This window comes from Cryptomeria japonica, chromosome 8 (genome assembly GCF_030272615.1).
Source record: "Cryptomeria japonica chromosome 8, Sugi_1.0, whole genome shotgun sequence".
Taxonomy (NCBI): Eukaryota; Viridiplantae; Streptophyta; class Pinopsida; order Cupressales; family Cupressaceae; genus Cryptomeria; species Cryptomeria japonica.
In genome coordinates this window covers 654,680,103-654,699,749 of record NC_081412.1, presented here as the reverse complement: position 1 = coordinate 654,699,749, position 19,647 = coordinate 654,680,103, and the positions used below count along the sequence as shown (strand labels likewise).

At 40.3% G+C, this 19,647-nt stretch overlaps 1 protein-coding gene across 8 annotated transcripts in view; it reads right to left on the bottom strand.

The window, feature by feature from the left end:
- The window catches only part of LOC131051999 (uncharacterized), a 156,818-nt gene that overhangs the window by 43,503 nt on the left and 93,668 nt on the right, over positions 1–19,647 (bottom strand). The window lies entirely within an intron of this gene.

Below are 19,647 nucleotides of genomic sequence, written 5' to 3'. Positions count from 1 at the left end.
GTGTTGGTGCACTTATTGACAAGGGTTTGGAGACTCCATAGGGTTGGAGCCCTTAAAAATATTGTAATTGGAGTATAGATTGTGAGGCCAAATTAGGACAATAGATCTTGGCGGCATTGCTCATCGTGGTTTTCCCACATTGGGTTTCCACGTAAAAATTTGTGTTTTGCGCTCTTGCTGTTGATTTTTTGTTTTAGTTGTTGCATCTTTCAGATTTCAGATTTTCAGTTTAAAATTGCTAAAAAGAATAAAAGGTTTTATACTACTGATTCAACCCCCCTCTTAGTAGTACTCTTGTGTTCTACATTTCCAACCAAATTGGGCTGACATGGTAAGGACAAGTCAAATTGTACCCATTTTGGCTGTAGGAGCAAAAGTCTCCTCATAGTCAATGCCTTCTTTTTGTGAGAACCCCCGAGCAACTAATTGAGTGTTGTACTTATCAAGGGTTCCATCAGCCTTATACTTAACTTTATACACCCATTTGCAGAAAATGGGCTTCTTCCTAGGTGGATGATCAAAGAGAACCTAGGTGTTGTTCTTTAGAAGACTACAGTGTTCAGCTTCCATAGCCTGTTCCCACTCAAGTATACCTTTAGCCTCTGAATATGTTTGAGGCTCAAAAACATTGTGAATGTTGGTCATGAGAGAAAAATTAGTTGTATGCTGCTTTTTGCTCTTGTTTCTAGATGATCTACCCTCAATGAGCTCATCATTATGAAGATCACTAATAGTCTTGGCCAACAACATAGGCCAGAGAGTAGAAGTGCCAACATCTAAAACATGTGGACCAACATCACTAGGAATGTCAATAACAAAGTCATCAGGATGCTACTCAAGATTGTCCTGAGGAAAGTTGGGTGGTGCAAGATGCCGAGGAGACTCCACACCTTCAAAGTTAGAGTCTGCTGAATCCCTCCCATCAGGTGGACTTGAGGGAAGACGAACACCCAAATCCTTAGCTTTCAGAGGCTGATCCTCAGGGCTAAAAACAGGAGAAGAGAGCTGAAAAGGCCCTTGTTCTTCATCAAAAACAACATCTCGATTGAACATGAGATGATCAGTGTCTACATCAATTAGATGGTAAGCTTTGTGATTATCACTGTACCCGGTGAACAAGAATTTATGACTCTTAGAATCCATCTTTGTGCGCTTAGCATCTGGAATCCAAACATGTGGTAGAGCCAAAAACTTTTAGGTGGCTGATTTTGGGCTTTCTGCCAGATCAAGCTTCCTTTAGAGTCTTCTTCTTCATGGCCTATGTGAGAGACCGGTTCGAAAGATAGACAACAGTGTAGACTGCTTCTGCCCAAAATCTCTTCGGAACACTTCTATCTTCCAACATAAACCGAGACATTTTAGTCATTGTGCGGTTTCACCACTCAACAACGGCGTTTTGCTGAGGGTGTAAGGTGTGGTAAGTCGACGCTTGATGCCATGATGTGCACAAAAGTTGGATAAATCAGAAGAACAAAATTCCATCCCATTATCTGGCCTAAGAGTTATAATTTGTTGACCAAACTCTTTTTCTACTAAGGCCTTAAACTTTTGAAACATACCAAACACCTTTGATTTTTGTTTTAGAAAATACACCCACATTTAGCAACTAAAATCATCAACAAATAACAAGAAATACCTGGACCCAATAACTGAAGGAGTGTTCATCGAACCACAAATATTAGCATGAACCAATTGCAATACCTTAGAAGCTCCCTAATAATCGCCACCTATAAATGGAGTCCGATGCTACTTTCCAACCTGACAAGCTCCGCAAACTCCATGATTCTAAGTTTGAATCTCAGGTAGACTAACAACCAAATCCTCTCGAACTAGATGAGAGAGATAGTGTACGTTCAAATGCCCATAATATTGATGCTAATGGAATAATTTTTCGCTGCCATGGCGCGCTCTTGAGAATCACTAGTGTCAACAAGTCTATAAATATCATGATCCTCAATACCCACAACAACTGTAGCATGAGTCTCTCGATCAACAATACTACATTTTTGCGAACTGAACACCACATCAAGTCGAGGAGAGTGTTTCATAATTTGACTGATAGAGAGAATGTTGAGTTCCATGCTTGGAACATAGCATACATTGCGGAAAATTAAATTCCTCCCACCAAACTGAATCTGCATGTTGCCCTTACCGACAACAGTATACTCTTCCCCTCCTCCAAAGATCACAGAATTGGTGAAAGGCTGATATTCTGTGAACTAGTCACGTCGATGAGTGAAGTGTCGAGAAGCACTTGAATCAATATACCAGGCAAAGGACTTCACATGATTTGCAAATCTTTTAGCCATAAAAGCATAAAAGGTAGATTCCTTTTGTTCAGTGTGCTCTGCAACATTAGCTTTCAGCTAAGATCCTCCTTGCTTCTTTTGTTCAAAAGCCAAGTGTTGCCTACAGTCTTTCTTCATGTGACCATACTTGTGGCAATAATTACACTGAATGTTCTTTTTCTTGAAGTTGTCCTAGGATTGACCTAAGGCTTTCTGCTGAGAGGATTGACTTTTCCCTTTATCCTTAGCAAAGGATTTAGTAGAGAAGGCTTGTGGAGCATGAACTAGCACCACTTCCAAATTGATGTTTTCAACGATCCTGTTGTAGAAGTTTGTTGCACAACTCTGGAAACTTCAAGTCAACATTAATTGAAGTAATGTTGAGCATCTCAATAAAGTGCTCATAAGACTTTGGTAGACTTTTCAAAGTGATGGCTACCATGTCTTCTTCCTCAATCTTCCGACCAATTGCCTCCAACTAATCACAGATGTCCTTGATTTTCGTGAGATGCTCCTATAGAGGCATCTTTTATCAAATCATGATGGAGAACACTTGGTTTTTCAAGAAGAATGCATGACTCTTGTCTAATGTTTTATGGAGTTCCTTCAAAAGAGTCCAAATCTCTGTAGCTGTCTTGCCTGATGGCACTTGCGGCAACTGATCATCAGTAATAGAGAGTTTTATAGGCATCACGGCTTCCCAATTACGCTCATCCAATTTGTCTAGGTCCTATCTAGTTGTTGTAGGATGAGTTTCTATACCTAGAATGAGAGCATCAAGGTGGCGATATTAAAAAATGGTCATCATTCGCTACTTCTATGTGTTGTAGTTTCAACCGTTGAGCCTCCAATTGTGTTCCAACATAATGTTGGTCAAAGACACCATCTTTCACGGTTTTCGAGGCACATAAAATGAAGTTAATAGAAGAGACAAAATTGATTATAAAATTGAGTGGACAAAACCCGAGGCATAGATCCAAATGCATTGAAAAATGACATTCAGAAGCACGAATTCAAAGGCAAAAAAAACCCTAACACAAATTTCGAGGCATGGATCCCAGAAATGCAAGCTTCATTGAAAACCCATAAATTAATCTGAAGCAAAAAAAGAAAAAAAAATTTAGGAGAGGATTTGCCTCAAACCCTAGCTACTGAAAAATATCTAGATGATGTGCCCTAGCTGTGAATAGAGAAGCCCACAAAACTTTTGTAAAAAAAAATGGAACTGTAGCTCATGGATTTGAAAAAACAGCACCAAAAGACACAAATGCACCACAAACAATCCCAAATGCCCTCCAAACTCGCAAAACAAAGAACCAGATGAATCGTAGTGAAAAATAAATTTCGTCACAGATTGCAGAGACAAAAAAGCGAGTTATAAAACACGCGTTCGTGTGCAAAAAAACACGCTCATCGGGATGAAACTAGTCGAGCAAGTGTTGAAAAACAAACATGGGCTGAAACAAATCGTAGACACAGGAAACAAACATCCCCAACCAAACAAAAATGCATGCACACAGAGAGAACAAAGTTGTCAAGAGAAGACTAGATGTTGTGCAAAGCTTTGTAATGTCCCCATTTTCATGAGGATCGGTCCGCAAAAGTGTTTGGCCTACATTTGACCCTCGTAGGCCAAGGAGTTGATTAGGGGGTCGACTTGGCCGAAATTAGTGGCTTCACATTCTATTTCTACTTGGTTTTATGGCAAAATAAGGAGATAACATGTATCGTGTGACGTGTGCACTTTAATTATAATGTAATAATATTTTAGAAGTGCAATTAAAATAACATATGTAATAAAATAATAAAACAATAATAAAGTATACCTACCAGATAAGAAGAGAGTCTTCTAGAAAGAATCTTATGATGGGTTATGAAATGAATAAATAGAAGAGGGTAATTCATGGTTGATAATCAGTTGTTTGTTATCTTCTCTTGTATTGTCATTGTGGAGCCAAGGGCTGTCTGTAGATTTGGTCTTAGGGGACGAAACCTCCCTGTGATCTGCCTAACTGAGGGGGTGAGAGATCCGCCAAACAGTTGCTTTGAGAGTGAGGGACACTCAGTCCTTCATATTGTGCTAATTGGGTTTCTTGCATTTTCATGGTGGAAGGGTTATATGCTTCAGATTAAGGACTTGGTGTTTCCCAAGTGCATCTAATCTCATCTAGGGAGATAGGCGATTCATGAAGGAGTATTTTTGGAGGTGCTTAGAGTGTAATTGAAGGTGTTTGTGTTAGACACAATGCACCACTGAGAGGGCGGGTGAATCAGTGGTTCTCAATCTTTTCCCTTTAACTAATTTATGTGAGCATACTAGTTAATAGATTAATCACAAAAAAGACTTACCGGTTATTGGGGAGACCTACACACATGCAATCACACAAGGGAACATCACATAACACTCACATGTATGAGGAAAACCCAAGATGGGAAAAACCTCGGTGAGCAATGCTGCTGGAGTCTTGTTGTGACGTTTTCACACATCGCCCCATTGCAAATGGGGACCCATGTTTTTTGCTCGTTTTTGCTCGTTTTCGCTTTGCTTTTTAGGGTTTTGGTTTGAATCCAGTCGGTTTTGGGAGCTTTTTGAATTTCCTTTTCTAGAATGCAAATTTTGAATGAAATGAATTCGCCATAATGGTCTATTTTCAATTGGAATTTTGAATGCAGAGCTTAAATTTGTCTAAGTGTTGAAGATGAAATGTGAATTTTTGTCCAATTGAATATTTTTGACTAAATTTTGACTTTTTTGATTTTTGATCCTGGGCATTGGAAATGATTTGTTTTTGCCTCGTGAAGTGTTAAAATGTGAAAAATCATGTTATTTTGGCCTGTAGGAGCAAAATCGCTCCTGTCCCTCAGTGAAGGACGGGAGCTCGTTTTCAAATATTTTACTATTCCTGCAGGGTCAAGATGAATTACGAATTGGAAGTGATGGAGAAAGGCGAGATCTTTCCATTGAATATAAATTGAGGATTTTCATGAGCACAGAAATGCCTCCAGGGGAAAAATCGCTCCTGTCCCTCAGTGAAGGACCGGAGCTACAAATCCAATTTTGCTTTGTCCTTGCAAGATTTTAACGTCTTGACGATGTGAAAAGGTCCAAAGAGGTGCATTTTATCAAATGAATATAACTTGAAGCGCTGTCGGGGAGATCAATAGGGTGGCAAGTCCGGCTTGAGTGAGGTCCTGATCCTGAAATTTGGCTAAGTCTGGAATGTCCTGACCCTGAAATTTGACTAAGTCTGGAAACTGAAAAAACCTCCAAAAACTAGATTTTGCAATATAACTCCTGGAGGTCTGAAACCACTCTCAAACATCCTGAAAGTATATATGGAATATAACTTAAAGTATAAGAAAGAAGAAACTTTCTTCTTTCTTATACTTAAATGTTATATTCCATAAAAATTATCCTGATAGAGAGTGCGAAAAGTCAAATTTCGCTCGTGTCCTTCTCCAAGGGTCCAGAGCGAAAAGCGCTCCTGTCCCTCTCCAAGGGACCAAGGCGAGTCGCTCGTGTCCCTCACCAAGGGACCAGAGCGAAAATGCTTAGTTGAGCCATTCCTGACCTTGTTTGGACGAATCGAGACATCAAAGGCAACGAAAGAGGCGAAATGAACGCGTTTAAGACAAATTGAAGATTACCAAATGCCAACAAGGGACCAAAATGCCTAGGTTCGCTCCTGTCCCTCAGGGAGGGACCAGAGCGATTTGCATAGGATCCTTCATTTTCCTTCAAATGCATGTCAAGGCAAGTTTACACAAGATCAAGGACGTCCTTTAAGAGGCAATGAACGAGGAACCAAAGTTGAAAGATGACGCATTTCGGCTAGAGCTTCAAGATCGCTCCTGTCCCTCTCCAAGGGACAAGGGCGATGATCCTTCCAGACATCCATACGCCTTGTGGAAGCCAAGTAAGACAAGCATGGAATGAAGAAATAACACTAATGTTCGCCTTATGATGGAAATTTGAGAACAAAGATGCAAGATCAAGAAGAAACAATGGAGATCGCTCCTGTCCCTCAGTCAGGGACCAGGGCGATGAGGTACGTATCTTTCATCTTCAAAATTTGGCGCTCAAACAAACATTTTGAATTTATTTAAATGCTAAGAAAATCGATAATTTTTGAAAATTCAATTAAATGGCATTTAAATATTGCACTTAATATTAGTTAATTGTTTTTGCCTTGTAAAAAATCGAAATTGTTAAATTAAAAAAACGTTGGCAAATAATTAATTAAGTTTTTTAATAAAAATTGAGTGGAGCGCTTGATATTTATTTGTTTATTTTACTAAAAGTCGGCCTTTTACTTTATTTTAAAATTCGCTTTTAATTACCAAGTCGGCCTTAAGGTAAGTATGAGGTGAGCGCTATAAAGGGAGGGTGAGAATCTTCATTTTCACATTATCATTCTTCATTCACATGCGATTTGAGAAGGTGTGAAATTGTGTTCAAAGTGCGATTTGGAGTTTACAAAGCAAGGTGGTGCCAAGGTTATCCAAGGTGGTGCAAATCTAAAAGTTTCCATTTAAGCGAATTTGCCAAGGCATTAGAGATCACGTCCAAGACTTGAGGGGTGGCGAAGGTGATAAGAGGAACGTTCTTTTGAAGATCACATCAAGACTATCGAATTTCAATTTTGCCTAGGCAATTTTTCTCATTTGCATTCTAGAGTTAGCTCTCTCCTGAGGTATGGCGATATTGGTTTTATTGTCTTGATTTTGAATTGTTCATCGTCATTTCCTTAATTTTGAATTTTGGAAATTTGTTTTCCCTTAGCTCAATCGTTTTTAGGAAATGATTAATAAAGGACTTATCATTAAGTTTCCTAAAAATTGCTCTCTAATTTATGTTATGTATTGCTAAATCATATTACTAATTTTGAAATGTTGTGTAGGCATCAAATGGAGGTCTCTTCAAGGAAAATCAAGCCGGATCCAGGACGGTCTTCGCTAGGACGGTCTTCGCCAGGACATGGGCAACCTCTTTCAATCCAACGTTCCAAGGCAAGGTACATCAATCGTCTTGCACATCAAGGACAAAAGGAGTTAGAACAAGGGCTCGTTGAAGAAGTAAATAGTTCCAGATGAATTAATTAAAGCAAGCTTCTCAACAACATCAAGTTGAATATCTACCAAGTTACAAGTGTCAAATGAGGTGGCATCCTAGTCATCATTTCTCCAATCAGTGAGGTCCACCTCAGCATGTCCAGATTCAATGTATTTAACTTATGGAAGGTGGCACAAACTCCGATGTACCTACCCCGGTTATCCATTGGTCGATTTTTCTAGAAGGGACATGTGTCCAAGCAATACAATTTTATCATTGGTCGAGCATTAAATGTTATGTAATGGTTGTAACAAACCCTAATTAGGGTTTTCATTGTAAAATCTTGGCCATTGATCTTGAATTGATCTAAGCCATCAAATTGTATTCTGGGCACTATATAAGCCCAGGCATTTCATTTGTAAAGGCTAATTAGCAATAAATTAGCAATTGTTGGAGATAGTATGTAAATAGTTAGAATAGTTAGAGAATAGTTGGAAGCAATTAGAGTAGAATAGGAGGACAAGGCAAGAAATTGTTGCCATTGATTGTAAACAAACTCCATTTTCATTGAAGTAATGGTGAAATATGTCGTTTTTCTTGCAATTTGCATGGTTTCTTGTTGAGTCTTCAATCTTAGATGGTAGATGATTAAATGAATGGAGGGAATGTGATTGATTGATGGTGGAATTCGTACATCCATACTACTAGCAGTTTGTTGATTGCAAACTTGCCTTGTGTAGTCGACTGGAATCGTTCAGCTTAAGCTCAATTTCAATTTGTCACCTCTTCATTGATATGCATCAACTTGGATGGTATCTATGCCTGCGGTGATGATTTGAACATCATAAAGCTTCCCTAGAAGATCGCACTAGCCTTGTGTAGATGTTCCATTGATGTCAAAACAAGACCTAGTTGGAGTTTCATCAAAAATCAAATCATTGCTCCTACATTCTTAGTGTTAGGATTAGATCCTCTCTTCGCCCTTATCCTTTTTTCATTTTTTCAAATCTAAGTTAGTAAGAGCCTGTGTCCAGCAAAGCAGATCGGAAATTCAATCACCAAATGTAAGTCCCCTTGTGATTCCAGCAAATCACATCATACCACGAAGAGCTTATCCACATGTAGAGACCCTACCAAAAGGAACCTTAGAGTCATCCTAACTGATCCTTCATGCGAATCTTCAGCAGTTAGAGGCTTTATTCAAGAGAGGATAAGATACCCTTAGGTATTTTATTCTGTGTATGATGGTGTACAAAATACACGTCAACAAGTCTACTGCTCCAATCCAGCCTCACAATGAATCTCTGTTACAATGTTTAGGGCACCAACCCCTCACTTGTTTATGGGCTACAACCCTGCACTGAGCTACAACTCACTGTTTACAAAAATAACTTCACATACAAAATTAATATTACCTTTCTCTCCCAGTGAGACACCTTCTCTGCTACACCGGTACACTCTTCCGTTGCTCTCATCTACTGCTTTGCTTGCCGGTAAACTCTACCGGTTCACCTCTCCTATGTTCTGCTCTACTGGATCTCCTCCTCTCTGCTTTGCACTTTACCAGTACAACACTCTGCAAGTTTTATGTCTGCTCCCTCTGTAGCTTCTTTTACCTCTGCTCTGCTAGTATGGACTCTACCGGTTGAACACTTCAACTTGTTTCTCACTCACACTGCTTTGTTCTGCTCTCACATGCATAAGTAACACTTAATCACTTCGCAACAACACTTATTTTATTTTCTTCAAAAGCAACACCCTCTTGTTAGCAGCAACCATTTCGGATTTTGGCTTTCATATTTATAGCCTGGTTTTCCCGCCAAAAACCAATTCAAACATTGGATGGTTAGGGTTTCCTCATCAACCTCGAGGCAAACCAAATCAAATCAGATCTTGTCTGATCTGATTTCCAGGACAGCCAACTGTTCATCTCTATCATGGTCACACCTTCGATCACACGTTTTCCAAGAATAGAAAACTCGCCTCTTCATCTTGACTTGCTTCTGTCAAACAGCCATTAATACCTCTGCTGTTTCCTCCAAGAAGTCTTCTCACAGACTGACTTTATTGCTTTGATCCAAGCGCCAACCACTTCCTGATTTGTCTCAGTCGCTCATTCTTCCTCGAGCCACACTCTTCTGATCTGATCCACAAATGACGAGATCCATATTGAATGCCCAATAGTAGAGACATCTATCTCTACACGGCACTCGACCGACCTTTGCATGCTTGCCACTTCATCTCCTCGTGTCATCCAAGTCGACCAACTGCCAGCTTGGATCGGTGTGTTGGTTCAGGAATCACCGACCAAACGCCCAAACGGTTCTTCTCTTCTACTGGTTTACTAACCTTGTCGGTTAAACCCTCAAACCGGTCTATCATCCACCTTGCACTCTGCTTCTCTTCTGGTGGACAACTCAATCGGTCAGCACACTTGCTAACCTGCCTTATGCACAACTTCATCTAATGGGGAGTCTTCTGCCTCTGTACCTTGTCCATATTACCGGTGAACATTCATACCAGTAAACCCTCTTGATGATACGATGTCATCAACCTTCAACAAACTTCATCTTCAGTCAATCCATTCTCCTTTGACTGCATCTGCTCAGCCTTGCCTTCTCCCTGATCAGTTCTGACCATGTCACAACCGGTTTGTCAAAGTGACAGACTCATCACCCATCATCTGTACAGGCATCTCAACATGCCTTCTTCGACAGTCCAATGCATAACTCTGATTTCATGCACTCAAGGCATTGCTTTGATTCACCGGTAGATCCGGTGTGAGCCTTCAAACACCTGCCTTCACTTCATCTACCTTATCTCATGAAACTGTGATGCACACTATGCATACTAGGAGATAAGTTCCACTTACCGGTAAGAGTGAATCTTTGTAATCTACATCCTGCAGTGCACCCATGTGGCTTCTCATGATGATTGCATCTTCATCAGGTGGGAGTCCTGTTGTTTTGCAACCTCACAACATACTGATGACCTATTCATCCTTCTCCTCCTGTGTTGTTGTGATTTTGATAGCATTCCGCCTCTTCATCACAAACAACCGCTCAAGCACCTTGCCCATCCTGCTTATGCACTGGTCATCATCTTGCCGATTGACAACCACTCACTTGGTTGATCTGACTCCTCTATGTCAACACACCACTTACCAGTTGACATCGTTTCCTTACTAGTGTTACACTATACAGGTAACCTTAGTGAACATTCATCTAAGTGGTATGCTCAGTCTTACTTTACCGGTGTCCTGCAACACATAGTGATATCAAGGATATCTCAACCTGTCCTGTACTCCTCGTTGACAGTGTTGCTTATAACCCGTTCCTCTCATATCGGTAGTCATCCCATATCGGTTGACATCAATGACAATCCAATGGCAACAATCTCCCCCTTTGGCATTGATGTCAACTCATGTAGTATCTGGCATACTACATACTCCTTCTCCCCCTTTCTATAATCCATGGATTCTTAACACATGTAGTATGCGGTATACTATAGAATCCTTCTCCTTTGACAACAATGGCAAAGGGAACCTTAGTCTAACACCAAATATTCCTCCTTAGATATCGATTGTTACATATTGCTGCATCTTCTCAAGTCACAACACTTGAGATGGAGGACTCAACCATTAATTGACACCAATTGAGCAAGCGAATTTTATACCATTTGTTAAAATACTGAATTTTAGAGGGATGTGTCAGTGAACACTACTCACTTACCGGTCAAACTGCATCACCTCCCATTTGATCCCAAATTTCTTTAGGAATCAAATGTGATTGTACTACCAAACAACCAGCCAAATGACAAGTATATACCCCTTACAAAGAAGCTCTCCTGGGTATCCCTCCAGTAACTTTCATCATTCTGCAGTTTGGGCAGTCAGTGTACTTACCCTTTCAAGTTCAAGCAAGCCGGCTCTGCATTATGAGCACTTGAACTCCCCTTGAGTCATACATCTCAAGTTCTCAACTCCATTCATCTCCATGTACCGGTTGAGCTGTGCATCTGTGATCATCTGATGATCTTTCAGCTTCATTATATCCACCACAACCTATGACATGATCTTGAAAACTCACAATGCCATACAATGACATCACCATGCCATAAATTAAACCGGTTAGCCCAAAGACATGCATGTCTGCATGATCAACAACCAGGCCAACAAATGTCATTCAGGACTTCATCAAGACCACCTGAGACATAACTTCACATTTCATGCTGTCGAGGCTATTGCAATGATCTCCAACTTCATTGTCTTACATAACCTGCAAGTACCTATCAACAATTATTCTGGTAGCATCCGACATATACTGGTCTCCTGTACTAGTCCATTCTCACTATCGGAGCACTTTCCTGTGACTCCTGACCTTTGTGTCACACTGTATCTGATTCCAATTGTTATCTTGTCATACATTGATACTACAGTAGTGATCCAATCTTTCATACCGACAACAACATGGTCTTCCATGTTGCCTTCATCACTGAGGGGGTGAATGATAAGTTCAGTGTATTACTCCCCCTAAGATCCTGCATCTCCTTTAGGCTTTAGGAGATATCACCTGTGCATTGGATGCACACTGCCGGTCCATGGTCTTCTTCCTCCATACCTGCTTGGTCTCATTCATCTTCCCATTTTCAGGCTTGGGAGTAGGTGTTACCATCTTTTGCTGATGGGCCTTTTCTTTTCCTGATTTTCCATCACTCCCAGAAGTAGTACTATAGTAGCACACAACATCCATCCCCACTTCATGTTTGGGGAATCTCTTGACGTACTGGTTTGACTATCTTCTTCTGGTCATGTTGTTGTGACTAGCAACCGAAGCCGGTGAACCTCTTGCTCCTGCAGGAACATTTCTCCTTTGGTTCCATGCAGGTCTCTGACTTCCATGTGCTTTGTATTCACCTTTCTGCAGAGCATAGTTATACTGGCCTCCATGTGACTGCAGATACCTCTTCCTGCACTCAAACTTTCTATGGCCAAATCCATTGCAGTTATAACATACAACATCAAATGGATTCTTTCTAGCATAGCTGGGAGAGGGGACATGCATGTATCTACTCCTGGATACATTTTGCTCATATGCATGATGTCCATGAGATCCTATATTATCCTTTCTGTATCTCTTTCTACATTCCTCTGCCTTATGGCCATAAGCATTACATGCAAAGCAATAACCGGTAAAGGATGGCATATGACTTACAAATTTGTTTTGTCGTGCATGGGGAGATCTTACCAGTTTAGCATCTCCACTTCTCCCTCCTTGAGAATGGATCCTGAGTTGTCCATTCTGTGCAGTCGTTCCTTCTGGTCTCTTCTTCTGGCACACTTGCTTTTACTTGTGGGTGGTAGTATTTCTTTGTTCTCTGCCAGTAGGAGGTCCTCTTTGTTGTCTTCTCATGTTTCTGCTTCCGGTGAAGCAGTCTCCTCCTATCTTCCTTTCACCCTTGGGATCTGCATGGTTCCTCCTCCTTGCATCACCGGCCCTCATTCTTGTCTGCAGTTCTTCACTAGTGGTGGTTAGATCAACCTTCCGAGGAGCATTTCTTACTGAGAAGGTTTGGCCTTTGTTTTCTCCATTTGAGGAGACAAACAAAATGTCATTGTGGGGGGCATTCTTGCTGGTGGAACATTTACCGACACTACTGCCTAAACCTTCGGTGTCCTTGGCATGCTTTTGCTTCTTCAACATTTTGTCCAAGGCATCACTGCTGCCATCAAACCAGATTCTTACCTTGAGTTCATCCTGACATTTCTCAAGGTCTTTTCGGAGAACCTCCATTTCTCCAAGCAACTTCTGATATTCTTCATTTTTAACTTCTAGCCTAGAAGCTAGATCTTCACACCGGCACTCCTTGGTGCTTTCTTCTTGAGTCCTCAACTCTGAGATGCATTTCTCAGATTCTTCAAGGCATTTTGTCAATCGGTTCTACTCTACTATAGCAGCATTCTTGAATAGCTTGTATTCATTTCTTACTCTATTTAGTTCTTCAAGAGTATTTACAAGCTCTCCTTCAAGATCAACTTCTTCTTCTTCACCTTCACTGTCAAATAGATCTTGATGGCTAGATCTATCTACCTTATCTCCTTCCTCATCATCACTGCCAAACACATCCTGCCGGTGGGATCTATTTGCCCTAACACTTTCAGATGTGTGCTCCTCTTCATTAGATTCTTGATCCATGAAGAGGTGGGTTCCTTCTTCACAAGCCGGTTTTGTAGTAGTAGGCTCATTTCCATAGAGCTTCTTCCATCTGTCCCACATGCTTTTTGCTGATTTACACTTATCCACCTGTGAGGAGACATCACCTGTGAGTCCACTGAATATAGCCTTCATGGCTTCTTCATTGCACATGCATTTTCTTTCTTCTTCAGATCCGGTGAGAGGACTGACATTCCTAGGGAGACCATTAACAACTAACATCCATACATCAAACCCTAGAGAGGATAGGTGGACTTCCATTCTGCAACTCCAAATAGAATAGTTTGAACCATCAAACACAGGAGCAGGGATTGACATTGAACAGACCATTGTGTCCTTAAGCCAGAATCTACCCAAGCGAGAGAAAGCTTGATAAACAGGATACCTAGGCTCTGATACCATTTGTTAGACACAATGCACCATTGAGAGGGGGGGTGAATCAGTGGTTCTCAATCTTTTCCCTTTAACTAATTTATGTGAGCATACCGGTTAATAGATCAATCACAAAACAGACTTACCGGTTATTGGGGAGACCTACACACATGCAATCACACAAGGGAACATCATATAACACTCGCATGTGAGAGGAAAACCCAAGATGGGAAAAACCTCAGTGAGCAATGCTGTTGGAGTCTATTGCTCCAATCCAGCCTCGCAATGAATCTCTGTTACAATGTTTAGGACACCAACCCAAGGAGCTACAACCCTTGATTTAGGGTACCAACCCAAGGAGCACCATCCCCTCACTTGTTTATGGGCTACAACCCAAAGGAGCTACAACCCTTGCACCAAGCTAGAACTCAGTGTTTACAAAAATTTCACATACAAAATTAATATTACTGTTACAAGTGAATCTTGCAACCATTTCATATACCTTTCTCTCCCGGTGAGACACCTTCTCTGCTACACCGGTTCACTCTTTTGTTGCTCTCATCTACTGCTTTGCTTGCTGGTAAACTCTACTGGTTCATCTTCCCTTTGTTCTACTCTACTGGATCTCCTCCTCTCTGCTTTGCACTTTACCGGTACAATACTCTGCAAGTTTTATGTCTGCTCCCTTTGCAGCTTCCTTTACCTCTGCTCTGCCGGTATGGACTCTACCAGTTTTGCACTGCTACCGATTGAACACTTCAACCTGGTTCTCACTCACACTGCTCTGCTCTGCTCTCACATGCAGAAGTAACACTTAATCACTTCGCAACAACACTTATTTTCTTTTCTTCAGCAGCAACACCCTCTTGGTAGCAGCAACCATTTCGGATTTTGGCTTTCATATTTATAGCTTGGTTTTCCTGCCAAAAACCAATTCAAACATTGGATGGTTAGGGTTTCCTCATCAACCTCGAGGCAAACCAAATCAAATCAGATCTTGTCTGATCTGATTTCCAAGACAGCCAACTGTTCATCTCTGCCATGGTCACACCTTCCATCACACATTTTCCAAGAATAGAAAACTTGCCTCTTCATCTCGCTCTGCTTCTATCAAACAAGCATTAATACCTCTGTTGTTTCCTCCAAGAAGTCTTCTCACAGACTGACTTTCTTGCTTTGATCCAGGCGCCAACCACTTCCTGATTTGTCTCAGTCGCTCATTCTTCCTCGAGACGCACTCTTCTGATCCGATCCTCAAATCACGGGATCCATATTGAATGCCCAACAGTAGAGACATCTATCTCTACACGACACTCCACCGACCTCTGCATGCTTGCCACTTCACCTCCTCGTGTCATCCAGGTCGACCAATTGCCAGCTTGGATCGGTGTGTCGATTCAGGAACCACTGACCAAACACCCAACCGGTTCTTCTCTTCTACCAGTTTACTAACCCTGCTAGTTAAACCCTCAAATCGGTCTATCATCCACCTTGCACTCTGCTTCTCTTTCGATGGCCAGCTCAATCAGTCAGCACACTTGCTAACCTGCCTTATGCACAACTTCATCTGATGGAGAGTCTTCTGCCTCTGTACCTTGTCCATGTTACCGGTGAACATTCATACCTGTAAACCCTCTTGATGACACCATGTCATCAACCTTCAACAAACTTCATCTTCAGTCAATCCATTCTCCTCTAACTGCATCTGCTCAGCCTTGCCTTCTCCCTGATCAGCTCTGACCATGTCACAACCGGTTTGTCAGAGTGACAAACTCATCACCCATCATCTGTACAGGCATCTCAACATGCCTTCTTAGGCAGTCGAGTGCATAACTCTAATTTCATGCACTCAAGGCATTCCTTTGATTCATCGGTAGATCCGGTGTGAGCCTTCAAACACCTACCTTCACTTCATCTACCTTATCTCATGAAACTGTGATGCACACTATGCATACTAGGAGATAAGTTCCCCTTATCGGTGAGAACGAATCTTTGTAATCTACATCCTACAGTGCACCCATGTGGCTTCTCATGATGATTGCTTCTTCATCCAGTGGGAGTCCTGTTGTTCTGCAGCCTCACAGCATACTGATGACCTATTCATCCTTCTCCTCCTGTGTTGTTGTGATTTTGATAGCATTCCGCCTCTTCATCACAAACAACCGCTCAAGCACCTTGCCCATCCTGCTTGTGCACTGGTCATCATCTTGTCGGTTGATAACCACTCACTTGGTTGATCTGACTCCTCTATGTCAACACACCACTTACTAGTTGACATCATTTCCTTACCAGTGTTACACTGTACCGGTAACCTGCTCATCTCATCCACACAAGTTAGGCACTAACTTGTGTATCGGTAACCTTAGTGAACATTCCTTTGAGTGGGATGCTCAGTCTTACCTTACTGGTGTCCTGCAACACATAGTGACATCAAGGATATCTCAACCTGTCCTGTACTCCTTGACAATGTTGCTTATAACCTGTTCCTCTCATGCCGGTAGTCATTCCAGACCAGTTGACATCAATGATAACCCAATGCCAACAGTTTGAGATACAACTTCAGGTCTGCCATGAGGGCCGATCAGACCCACTGATTCCTACATATTTGGTCATTGCTTTCAGCTGGAAGGAAAGAAATTTGTGGGTAGCTCTCCAATCAACTCGCCTTGCCAAGACAATCGTTTTGATCACAAATTTGGTGGAGAGGAAGCTGCTATTATTTTATATTTACTTCTGCAACTTCAAGGGTTGGGTAACCTGCTCCAGGAGGGGCGATTTCAGACTTGGAGACCTCCAAAAATCATCAAATTAATCAGACTTCATCGGCCAGCATCCTTCTTCAAATTGACATCAATAAATCAGGTTTTTGCATACTTTGGCTTATGATATGGGTCATTTTCTGAGTATTTGTCTTCAGAATTAGGGACAGCCATTAAATGATTATTTGGTCATTGAGAAAGAAAGTTTCTATGTTCATATAATGACTGAAATGGAATCAGAATTTCACAGCAACAGTCTTGAATATTCAATTGTTAATTCTGAAGCATGTATGACGATTGTATGACAAAATTTCAATGTCCATTACAAGTAAGATTTGAAGTATATTTTGCATGATTAGTTATTTGCAATCAGTTATTGCTTTGATCATTATTGAAACTTGCATAAGTCTGAAAACAAACTTCAGAATCAATAACACGCAAACAGCAGGACATTCAGAATCAATAACACCAATAACACACAGAAATTTCAGTCTGAAAACAAGAACAGCAGGTAATCCGCTAAGTGTTTGACAATATTCCCTACTTATCAGTCCTATATCAGCAGGGGATATTACAAGCTTCACAAGCAAAAAAGAACAAAACCCTCGAGGTAGATTTCATCCACCAACACGCCCAAACATGCAGGAAAACATGAGGGCAGAAAGGTCATGCGAAAATAATCGTGAATTACAGACCCTTCAAAAGAACTTCGAAAAAATTCCTCAAAATATAAAAGCTTTCACAGGCCTCAACCCAAAAATTCATCTTTCAAAAAGCTTTAAAAAATTTATTTCGAAATTTTAGAAAAACAAATCTTGTTTTCTCGCTTTGATACTAATTTATGGTCTGATTTCTATATTGAAGACTACCCATCTCCTTCCCAAGATCTTCTCATATATCTTCTTAAGATCCTCTTATACACTTTCTTAAAGTCTTCTCATGTGTTTTCAATAATTTCAGATCTGCTTATATGTCTGTTAATGAAACCCAGATATTGCCTTAAAAAACTTGTTTATATAACTTCCAAACACCCCTTCGCCCAAAGGAGGTGACCTTGCTAAGAGGGTCGACCTTTCTTATAAACAAATTTGATTTACTTTAATTTACTTTTATTCTTTCCAAAGGTGGCGCTCCACCTAGGCAGGTCAGCCAGCATCAAGGGTGTTGTCTATTCTTCCAAGTGACACTAAAATGGAGTCGGCCTATTAGAATTAAATGCAATTTTTTTTATTAACTTGCCAAGGGTTATGAGTGAGGTCGGCCATTAGTCCAATTCCATTCATCTTGATTTGAGTTGGCCCTCATAATTGATCATTCCAGATCTTAATTATGATATAGTGTTCTTCATAGGGCTGGTTTGGGATCTTGGTGGTGCAACAGAGAATTGCTTGAGGACAAGCAATGCTTGGGCCAGGAGGACTGTAATGTCCCCAATTTTTAGTGACAATTAATAGAATTGATTTTTATTAAGTTGTCAAAAAAATAAAAGAAACACTAAAAAAGACGGCTTAATAAATTAATTAATTTAATTAAATAATAATAAAATAGTAAAAAAATATTATTTGTCACTTCATTAAATAAAGCCAAAATATGATTTATATCGAAAATTTTCTTGTTGGCTATAACTTGGTTTCAGCTTCATTCCAAGGACTAAAACCCTTGTGAATTCGGTGCGTTGGACGGAAACCTAGCTCATCCATTGGAGGTTTCGTGACGGTGATCTACTTGTGCTTCATTGTTAATTGATTGGCGAAAAGAGCAGAATTTCTACATCATATTTCAAGATCAGATATTAGGGATTCTTCATTTGGTGAGTTGGGCTATTATTTACCTAGGGTTTCACCCTAGATTTGGAGTGCCATATTGTAGAAGGGGGGGGGGGCGGGCAGGTGACTTGCCCTAGAGGACAAATTGGATGATTTTGTGGAGCTTAGTGTTTGATATCATTTTCAGATTTGGGGCAGACTTGTTCACCATCATTGGCACAGCAATTTTGATGCTTGTTATCATCATTTAATTAGGGCTTTGCCCTAAGATTGGAGCGTGATTATCTGAAAAAGATTTGTGAGTTGTTGGACGGCATTTTCACCATGTGGAACAACAAACCCTAGCCGATTTTATAGCAGACCTAAGTGCCTCAATTTGGAGCTACATTTTAGGGCCTTTGTAATTAATTGCACTTGGGTTTGAAACCCTCATTTTGGGCATTATAACTTGGCCATCATTTCAAGGACAACTTTGCATGTTTGGTATGTATAAACCCTATAGTTTATTTCTGTTTGTGGACAACAAACTTCTAAGCAAGTTGGATATTAAAATCTGCATATCTATCCCTATTTTATCTCAGAAAATGTAAGGGAAGTTGTTGTATTTCAGTACTGAACATTTTTGGGCAGATGTTAAGCTTGTATGTTTCTAAACTCAAAATAAACTGAAAACTATTTCTTTAGTTGGTAAATTCAGATTTGATTCTGACATATTATCTGGGACTGTAATTGAGGTTTTTTGCATGCAAATAAATTTTTAGAATGTTGTGCCCTAGTTTGTAGACTTTGTTATCTTTTCCTAGTATCCCTATTTGGTGATATTACAATTTCATATATACATATATACATATATACATAGTTTGCAGATTTGGATTGGAAGAGCATTTGGCAAGCCCAATCTTTTGACTCGGCAAAAACTCAGCGAATACTTGACAAAAACTCAACAACTTAGAGAGTACTAAAACTTAAAATTTCTTAAAAAAAAATATAATTTTTGCAAAATTTAATTTCAAAATGTATTAAATTAAAAATTTACATCTTAAAAGAGAAAATGCATGGTTTTATAGCCAAAGAAATTGTGGGAAAAATGTGTTTTAAATAGATAATCAAACTTGAATGTCATGATAGATAATCATTGTTTAACATTTAAATATTACAACTAGTATTCAGTTTACTAATCAGCATCATATGGGTTAT